The sequence below is a fragment of the Bos taurus genome, unplaced genomic scaffold, assembly GCF_002263795.3.
Source record: "Bos taurus isolate L1 Dominette 01449 registration number 42190680 breed Hereford unplaced genomic scaffold, ARS-UCD2.0 Leftover_ScbfJmS_751_609, whole genome shotgun sequence".
NCBI lineage: Eukaryota > Metazoa > Chordata > Mammalia > Artiodactyla > Bovidae > Bos > Bos taurus.
Window position 1 is genome coordinate 521 of NW_020192050.1, and position 10,395 is coordinate 10,915.

At 46.8% G+C, this 10,395-nt stretch overlaps 1 long non-coding RNA gene across 1 annotated transcript; it reads left to right on the top strand.

Annotated features, from left to right (window-relative positions):
* Window positions 1-1,698: 1,698 nt before the first annotated feature.
* Window positions 1,699-10,395, top strand: LOC132344792 (uncharacterized). Its single transcript, XR_009493758.1, has 2 exons — window positions 1,699-2,181; window positions 4,451-10,395. It is a non-coding gene; the product is annotated as an uncharacterized lncRNA (long non-coding RNA).

Consider the following 10,395-nt stretch of genomic DNA (forward strand, 5'->3'; position numbering starts at 1 on the left):
AGATCTCTCCAAGAAAATTAGAGACACCAAGGGAACTTTTCCTGCAAAGATAGCACAATAAAGGACAGACATGGTATGGACCTAACAAAAGCAGAAGATATTAAGAAGAGGTGGCAAGAATACACAGAAGAACTGTACAAAAAAGATCTTCACAACCAAGATATTCACGATGGTGTGATCACTCACCTAGAGCCAGACATCCTGGAATGTCAAGTCAAGTGGGCCTTAGGAAGCATCACTACGAACAAAGCTAGTGGACGTGATGGAATTCCAGTTGAGCTATTTCAAATCCTGAAAGATGATGCTGTGAAAGTGCTGAACCCAATATGCCAGCAAATTTGGAAAAACTCAGCAGTGGCCACCGGACTGGAAAAGGTCCGTTTTCATTCCAATCCCAAAGAAAGGCAATGCCAAAGAATGCTCAAACTACTGCACAATTGCATTCATCTCACACGGTAGCAAAGTAATGCTCAAAATTCTCCAAGGCAGGTTTCAGTAGTATGTGAACTATGAACTTCCAGATGTTCAAGCTGGATTTAGAAAAGGCAGAGGAATCAGAGATCAAATTTCCAACATATGTTGGGTCATTGAAAAAGCAAGAGACTTACAGAAAAGCACATACTTCTGCTTAATTGACTACACCAGAGCCTTTGACTGTGTGTATCACAAAAAAACGGTGGAAAATTCATCAAGAGATGGGAATACCAGAGCACCTGACCTGCCTCCTAAGAAATTTGTATGCAGGTCAAGAAGCAACAGTTAGAACTGGATATGGAACAACAGACTGGTTCAAAATCAGGAAAGGAGTAAGTCAAGGCTGTATATTATCGTCCTCCTTATTTAACTTATATCCAGAGTACATCATGAGAAATGCTGGACTGGATGAAGAAAAAGCTAGAATCAAGATTATCAGGAGAAATATCAATAACCTCAGATATGCAGATGACACCATCCTTATGGCAGAAAGCCACGAGGACCTTGATGAAGAGCCTCTTGATGAAGGTGAAAAAAAGTGAAAAAGATGGCTTGAAACTGAACATTAAAAAAAAAAAAAAAAAACTAAGATCATCATTTGCCATCAAAGGTCCACCTACTTAAAGAAACGGATTTTCCAGTAGTCATGTACGGATGTGAGAGTTGGACCATGAAGAAGGCTGAGCATCAAAGAATTGATGCTTTTCAACTGAGGTGTTGGAAAAGACTCGAGAGTCCCCTGGACTGTATGGCAATCAAACCAATGAATCCTAAAGGAAATCAGTCCTGAATATTCATTGGAAGGACTGATGCTGAAGCTGAAGATTCAATACTTGGGCACCTGATGCGAAGAACACACTCCTTGGAAAAGATCCTGATGCTGGGAAAGAGCGAAGGCAGGAGGAGAAGGTGTGACAGAGGACGAGATGGTTGGATGGCATCACTGACTCGATGGACATGAGTTTGAGCAACTTCTGGGAAATAGTGAAGGACAGGGAAGCCTGGCGTGCTGCAGTCCATGGGGTCACAAAGGGTCAGACACGACTGAGCAACTGAACAACAGCAATTATTTCAAAGAATTCAAGTGATGTTGCATGTAAAGACAAATATGTGAAAGCCTATCTCCACTGGCTTTTTTTCCAAAATGAATTTTCTCACCTTTTGCTTTATAAATTGAATTCATTTTACCCCCTTAATCCAGACTCAAGATTCTGTTTGTATACTGGGAAATTCCTCCACCAACATGTGTGTAAGCCGATCCCCTTTAAAGTCTGCTTGTTTCTGAGTGTAAATCTGCTTGCTCCCCAAGCCCCTGCGACGAGTAATATCTGGTGCCAGTAAGGTCCACCAGGTGCTCTGCCAAAGAGAAGCATTGGGAGTGACCTTTGACAAGTGAAGTCCCTGCCTCCCTCTGCACCTGCCCATCTGCTCTGGTGATGCTTAAGAGCCCACCAGAGGTGGCCATGGGAGGGGACCGCCTCGGGAACCAAGACATAGGCCGCTCACGTCGCGGCTCCCTGGTGTTTTAAAAGAAAGACCATACTTGCTCTTGAAGTTTATGAGTTTTTGTTTTTCCTGTTTTAGGCGATGCAGAGACTAAAAATGAAGAGCACAATAAATGCTTATCAGATACCTTGGATAAGCTTCTATGCGAATCAGATGAGAAACTTCAGCTTCATCTGAAGGAGAGAATGGCAGCTTTGGAGGGTAAGGTGAGCCAGCCCCATGGCCTCTTTAGAAAGAGGCGCTTCTGGCCTGGCCCGGCCTGGCCCGGCCTGTGTGTGGGGGAAATCTCCAGCATAGGAGTTGGAAAACTCTTCCCATAGAGGGCCCCGGAGTGAATGTCTTTACTGGTATGAATAATTGAGTAGCAGCATTTCATGCTAGTGAATAAGCGTGACAGCATCCACAGGCAGTGTGTAAAGGAACAGACATAGATGTGTGCCTGCAACCTTTACAGAAAGCGTCAGAGAGCCGGATCCACTGATGGCCCCAGTGTTACCAGCCACCATGCTAGAACTTTCTTCTAGGTCCACCCTCACCCTTTCGTTTCTTTCTTAGAAGTTTATTTCTGGGGCTTTGCTGGCAGTCCAGTGACTGAGAGTCTGCCTTGCAAGGTCAGGGACACAGGTTCGATGGCTGGTTGGGGAGCTAAGATCCCACAGACCACGTGGCAACCATGACAAAGGAATCCCGCATGATGCAGCTAAGCTAAGGCCTGACACAGTCAAATCAATAAGTTTAGTTCAGGATCTTTTACATAAAGTGATAGAAAAGACTGAATCAACTAAAAGCAAGTATTCTCATATTCCAACTCCAGCCTTCTCTCTTTTCATTTGCTTTGAAAAATGGCTGAGAACCTCTACCAGAGCAGCTCAGTGGGCAACATTCTGGTTCAGGTTCGGTGAAAACCTGTCCCACCTGCACCAGTGCCCTAAAGACGAGGCCCAGAACCTTCCCCGAGGTTGGCGTTTGGGCAACGCTTGTCTGAGAGAGACCAATGGTCACTACAAGTTCTGTGGCACGTTTTCCCCCCACAAAACCCAAGATGAAACACACACCTCACTAGAGACCACACAGTGTGGTCCCCTCACTTCACCCTGAACTGTGGGCTGGCCCTGAGGTGGGGATAGTTTTGTCTCAGGCTTGAATTTGGCATGTGAAACCTGCGCCAGTTTCCTGAGTGACCACTGAACTGCAAAAAGCTATAAGCAGTTTCATTTCTGCCGGGACCTGGCCTCCTTGTATCTAAAAGATCAGTCAGGGAAGGAGGAGATTGTCTGTGTACAAGTTAATGTTAAAAGTTGTCATCCAGCCTCTTGCTGGCACTTCACTCTGGGCGCGAGGTCCGCCACTCATCCCGAGGTGCTTTATGCTTTCAGACAGAAGAGTAGCCATCCCGCAGTCCATGCAGCATCTGTAAGAATTGACACTAAAGCTGTTTGTATCTTTTTCAGAATTCTCTCCTATGGGAAGCTAAAAATGTTAAAAAGCAATTAGAAGAAATGCAAAACAACAAGCTACTTAAATCTCTAAATCGTTTAGCAATTTGTTAAGAGCTTAATTGAGCTGGGTTCATTGTTCCAGTCACTAAAGATGCTTAGGAGATGTCGAGTTACATTTTCCTTATGGCTAATCCACTGCTGTAACATGTATAGCATTTCTGGTTTTGAACACTGAATGTGTTTGCATTATAGATGGATTTAGAGTGTGTGGCCGTTGTGTGTGGTTCAGAATTCTGAGTAGTCCTTTCTGGGTTCACCCGAAAGCTGAGACAAAGCGTGAGCCTTTCACGTGGACTGTGCTGTCCGTTAGAAAGATAATATGAGCCACATATGCAATCTAAACTTTCTTAAAAACCAACAGGCTATTTGACGTCCTTTTTTCACTGCGAGTCTTGAAATCCTGTGTGATTTCCACATCGAGGTTTGCACCAGCCTGTCTCACGTGCTCAGGGGCTGCAGGAGGCGAGTGACTGCCATGGCCGACAGCACAGAGCTGCCAGGTTGAGTCAAGTGACTCAGAAACTTGGCCCGTTTGACTTGTTTTACCCCATGAAGAAGTGGGGTGTAGAGGAATGAATGTGAGGAATGCCCAGGAATGCAGGTGAGCTCCATGGATACAGTTTAAAGCAATGAGAGGAGCGAGGGCAATAGAGTGAGTCCTGCCCCCTTACCCGAAGCCCCGTCCCAAGTCCAGCTTCTCTCTACAGACTTCATCATTGTTAATGGCTTGCCGTGTTTCCTCCAGAAGCTTTTCTACACCTGAGATGGAACTTCTTATTCATTATGGTTTATAGGGTTTAATACTGTTCTGAGTGCTTCTATTTGCTATGGGACACTTAGAGAATATTTTCTCACAATTAAAATATTTGGAGTTGATAACTACTCCTATAACCTGTTCTACACATTTTGGTGCAAGTCATTTTACATCCAGAAAGCAAGCGGTGCAGGCTGTGTCATTTGCTTTTTCATAGGCCCAGCTGATTCTAAACCTGGAGACCCTGAGAGCCGAACTGGACCAGACGAGGCTACGAGGGGCTCCCTTCCACCATGGGTAGGCCGCTCCCCCAAGCAGCTCCCCTCAGCGCTGTCGAGTGTGACAAGGGCCTCTCTGGTGTGTGGACAGTATGACTGGGTGTTGCTCATGGTCGCACCTCAAGGAGCCTGTAGCTTCGTGGCCAGCGAGAGAGAAGAGACAAACATTGTTCCTTAGGGTCAAACTTGGTACCACGGAGTGGTAGTCACAGGATTGACAACACTCAAAAACACAGGCAGAGGTTTGGAACTGGGTGAGGGGGGGCGACCAGTTGATATTTGGGTGTATTCATTTGAGGGGCCTGACAGACTGTGACACTGCCATTTCTTAAGAGTTGCAGAAGGTTAATAACCTGTAGTCTTTTTTTACATGAATGGAGACTGAGACATGACTTGTCATTGACTATGGTGGGAGGAATCACCTGGCTTGTGAATGAGGCAAGCAGATCAAAGTGTAACACAACTGGGCACAGATTTCTCAAGCCTAGTTCTTCTAAAGCAGAGTTACACCACATGTATGAAACGCTCAAACCAGGACCAGAACTTGCTGCTGGTACAACTCCTGTGTGCCAGTTCAAAATCCATTTCAGGTCCCTCCCTGGTCATTAAGTAACCAATGTGGGCAAAGTCCTAACATTAAAAGTGAAAGGTCTTAAAAACGCTTTTTCCAGAATTCTGTATGTATTAAACTCTGCCACCTAATCTCCTGTTGCCAAAGAGTAGTGTGAATAGCTTATACAAACCTGTGCAAATATTTCTTTTTTGAGTTCTCACGCAGAATTACTCACACCAAGCTACTAAACAAGGACACTTGCTGTACCACATGTTGGAGGGGTTCTCTCTGAGATGGTCTCAAGGGGGAGGGGTGGGCAGGGTGGGCGCTGTCTGTCTGTGCACAGAGGAGAGGTGAGGCTCACAGGAGGAGGCCTGAACCCCCAGCACTCTTCTGTTTTCACGGTGACCGTTAGGTAGTTTCTTATAAATCATGACACCCGCAGACACGACCGCCAGAAACATCATGATTCCACATGGTTACACAACTCGGGCCTGAGGATCTGAGGGTGAGCAAATGCCACTTGACTTGTCTGACCGCCGGTATCACTGTCACACATCCCTTCAAGGAGCGGAACCTCAGAAAACCAGAGAAGATGGCCAGGCAAGCTGCCTCAGCAGAGTCCACACAGCATGCTCCCATCTCTCCGAGAGAACGGGCTCCACAGACGTCACCAGACTCGCCTGAGTGAATCAGAAGGAAATTTCAGCATCATCAGGAACACATTTGACAGGGAGTTGCGGGGGGTGGGGGTGGGGGTGGGGGAGGAAGAACCGGGAGACTCGGGTTGACATATATACAGCACTGATACTACACATAAAGTCAACGAGTGAGGACCTAGTGCATAGCACAGGGAAGTCTACTCAGTGCTCTGTGGTGAAGTAAATGGGCAGGAAATCTAAAAGAGAGGGAGATACGTAGATAGATAGATAGATAGATGACTGATTCACTTTGCTGTACAGCAGAAATTGACACAGCAGTGTAAAGCAACTATACGCCAAAAAATGGATGAATGAATTTTTAAAAAAGGAACACACTGGGCACCCTAGAACTTGTAGAAATGAGGAGTCCACACCCAGGGTGCAGCACAGCGCTAGGGCTGCCCTAACGTTGGTTCACTGCCAACGGAATGCCTGGACCAGGCCTCTTCTACCCCAGAGATCTCAATGCAGAGGCGGGGAGGCAGCCAGTTGCAGTCTCACCAGAGCTCTGCTCTTGCTCACACAGCCATGCCAAGGCTGAGATCACCGGGAGAACAAAGGACTCACAGTCCACCTCAGGACAACAGACACAGCTGCAGTCACTCACTTCGTGAACATCCTGCTGCAGTTTCCTGTTCACGTCCTCGGACTTGAGGAGGTCCTTCCTGGCCATGTCCAGGTCCTCCTTCAGTCACATGGGCAAAGAGGGCTGCCAGGCGCTCCTCCATCTGGCTCTGCTCCTGCTTGTCTATGACTTCCTGGAGGTCGATCACCTTAGCCAGGTCTTCCTCGTGGCTTAGAGGGTCTCTAAGGGGGAAAGGAAGCCTTAGACAGCCTTGTTTTGAGAGGGAGGGACCACAGCACTTCCGGGCAATCGGTGAGGTCAAAACTGCCTTCTGCTCTCTGGGAGCTCACAAGACCCTCACAGCCACTCAGACCTACATGGTATGTTGGTGAGAGGTCCCGACAGCCCCACACAGACTGGATGGTAAGACAAGAACCAGACAGAGAGTGAGACCAAGGACTTGCCTTTCCATTGGCGCTTGGCATGTTTCCTTGCTCATGATTTACATCAAGCACCCTGTGCATTAGTATCTTTTCCTGGTTATTCTCCTCTTTAAGAATCATCTGCTAAAACCAAAAAGTTGAATTAGAGTAAAGAAATAAGTAAAGACAGCAAAACACCTGGAAAAATTCAAGTCTAAACTGAAAACGCAACATAAAAAGAAAATACATGGTGATACTATCCATCCCGAATACCACCAGGTGATTAGAGTCAGAATTTGTCTTCTGCTGGAAAAAGGGGTACTTAAGAGATCCTGCAACTCTGAGCCACAAGTCTAGTTTACTAGTCATTAAAATAACCCAGGTGGGCAGGTCCTCAATCAGAACGATAAATAACATCTGATGCCCACCACTACAGCTTTCATTCTTTTTTAAAATGAAAGGATTCAAATGACAAACCCTTCACGGAAATTACACAATGACTGATCAAACTTACCTCTTTATGTGTGGCACCTAATTCTTCTTCTAACAAACTACACCTTTCGAGTGCTACTCGTAATCACGCTCTCAACTCAAACAAAAGGGGCCAAGTCACTGTGTGTTGATGTGTGTATATACATTAGTACACTTCTTAGTGTATACTCACCCTAATACATAGATACTGTCACAGAATACCTTTAATGTCTCTCATTGATCTTAACGTCAAGTAAATCTGCTTGTTAACAGCTTTAAATTCTAAATTTGAGAGAACAAAATGTTATCCTAAATTAATTCTATTACCCAGTTTTTAACTGCAAGTTGATATACAGAATATAATAAATCTGGAGACATTTATGCCAACTAACACTTTTTAACTGGGGGTTTCCCAGGTGGCTCAGTGGTAAAGAATCCACTTGCCAATACAAGAGGGCAGGTTCGATCCCTGGGTTGGGAAGACTGCCTGGAGTGGAAGATGGACACCCACTCTAGTATTCACGCCTGGGAAGCCCCATGAAGAGAGGAGCGTGGTGGGCTACAGTCCACAGTGTCACAAAGATTTGGACATGACTGAGCATGTACACAGGCAACGCTTTTTAACTATATAAAACTCTGACTTCTTACAGAAAAAATATATATACAAGAATTCAAGAAGCTCAAAAGTCAAGTAGTTACATAAATACATGCATCATCCACCTAACAAGACAGCAAGTGTACAAATCCAGGACGACTGGGTGGCTGGTACCCTCTCGTCCAGGGTCTTGTGGTGCTCAAACAGCAATTTCAGTGCGCTGAGCACCTCCACGTCGCTGGTCATGCCGGCTAGGGACTGCGCCTGCTGCTTGCCCACCGTCATCTGGAGGGATGACACATACCAGGAAACCAGGCACTCCAGGTGCTCCAGTAGCAGCTGCAGGGCAGGGCCAAAGGAGCACCTTCAACCTCATGCTTGATTCAGGCCCAATAACTCCTCTCAGACTCACCCTATAGCGGAAAACATGCTAAGGCACATCGGAATCCCGCCAGTTCAGGCTAAAGTTAGAGTGGACTTTCCCAGGGGCCCAGTAGTCAAGACTCCACACTTCTGCAGGGGTCATTGGTTTTAATCCCTGATCGGGGAACTAAGATCTCACACAAAGTGTAACATGGACAAAAATGTAAGTTAAGAGAACTCCCCCCTCAAATGTTCTAAAATTACATTAGCTCTCATCATAAATTTGAAGCAAGGTACGAGAACCCCGAACTGATCCACCCTGGTTTGCTCAGTGGGAAGGTGTGAAAAATGACTTGGAAATCAGACAGAGTTTAAAGACAGCACACGGAGGCCAGCGGTGACCCCCGCGGGGCAAATGTCAACACGTGAGAATCCCCCTACTGACCCTGGTATTGCTTCTTTCCACTCTAAGGTCAGCGATTTCTTCTTATTCTTTCAAGAAGCTGCTCCATGCATATTTTTAGTTCTTCAGTAGGAGTTGGAATCTCCTAGAAAACAGTTAAATGAGAAACTAAATGCAAACATAAATTAAAAAGAGAGAGAGACTGTGAAGACTGACGCTGTCAAGTCTCTCCAGGCTCCACACAAAGGATTTCCTTGCCCCTCCAGAGAAGAGGGGGTCCACTGACCACACGAGCACACAGACCACCACAACTCAGACCAGCCTTCGGCCTCCACCTCAACCTGGCAGGCATGTGGCAGGGGAGAACGTGGAATCCAAGCCTACCTTCTCAAGACCCAGGGGCATCTGAGAAGCTTTCCAAAATATAAACCTAACAACAAAGTGGATAAAGAGATTCTTAAATGACACACAGACCAATGACCTAGAGCCACTGGGGAGAGTGAAGAATAAAGGGAAGGTCTACAAGGCCACCAAGCTTTGGAGTGTTCCTCTGGGACAAAGGTGGATGACACCTCAGGGCCATCTGTTAGCCTGACTCCACTGAAGCCACCCAGTCATTCAATCAAGTGGTTAAAATGTTAAATTTATGTTATATGTATTTTACCACAATTTGCGTGCACATGGGGCCCTCCACATGGTGAACTTTCTCAAACTGAACCACATGGAATCTTTCGTTCTTCTATTTTTCTTTGCAGAAATAAAAAAATCCTGGGCTACGTATCCCCTACTACATACTGAGTGTCCAGCACCCAGAACAATGCCCAGCACTTGTAAGAGGCATGTAGTAGACATGTGTAGCTATGAGGGTGTATGTCATACATGTAAGCAGTAGGTACCTGACATTAAAATACTGGACACACTGGTCTGTGCTTTGTAAGATGGGAGACATTAACGGGCTTAGCCTTTCTGCTTCAAGGACTGACTCTCTAGCTCGATCCTCATGCCCCAGAGACTCCTCCAGCCAGTGTATCCTTTCTTTGGAAGAAGGGAGACGTTAAGGGGCTTAGCCTTTCTGCTTCAAGGACTGACTTTATAGCTTAGTCCACGTGCCCCAGTGACTCCTCCATGCAGTGTTTCCCTTCTTGTGGGGCCCCCACCTGTCCTCCACGTGGCACCTGCACAACCTCTTACAAGGTAATCCTGCTGGGGTCGATCGTGCCCACTAAGGCCAAAGCGCCCTGGCCGGCAGGGCCCACAACTATGCTAACAAAATGAAACACAACCCCAAAACTTCACTGGGTGAGGCCCAATCTGATGGGCCCAGCCCCTGGCTGCTCTCACCTCAGGCCACTCTGCTTCCAGGACTTGGGCCGAGGCCAAGTTCTTCCTGGTCTTGGTCTTTGCCTTGGGGTTGCAACACTGAAAAAGTGCCCACAGGCGGGCCCTTTGGTTACACTCTCTTGCGGATGGGGGCAGCCCCCGACTTCAGGACCTGCCGAGAGGGGGGGGGAACCTATGGGGCAGCCCAGGCTTCCAGACCGAGATGCTGGAAAGCTCCTCCCTGGGGTGGTGGTGGAAGGTAGGTGAAGGCTGCTGAGACTGAGCTTACAAGAACACCGCCCCCTCCCCAGCCTCAAGTCCCTCAGGCCCTAAGTGAACAGACAGCTCTGTCCCCACTGGACGTGTGTGTCAGAGGAAACTCTGGAGAAGGCAGCATCACTCAGAACCTCTAGGGTTTTCCAAACATAATGTCCAACATGCAACCAAAGAAGCAAAAAAGGGTGTAACAACAAACAGGACCAAGAGAAAAA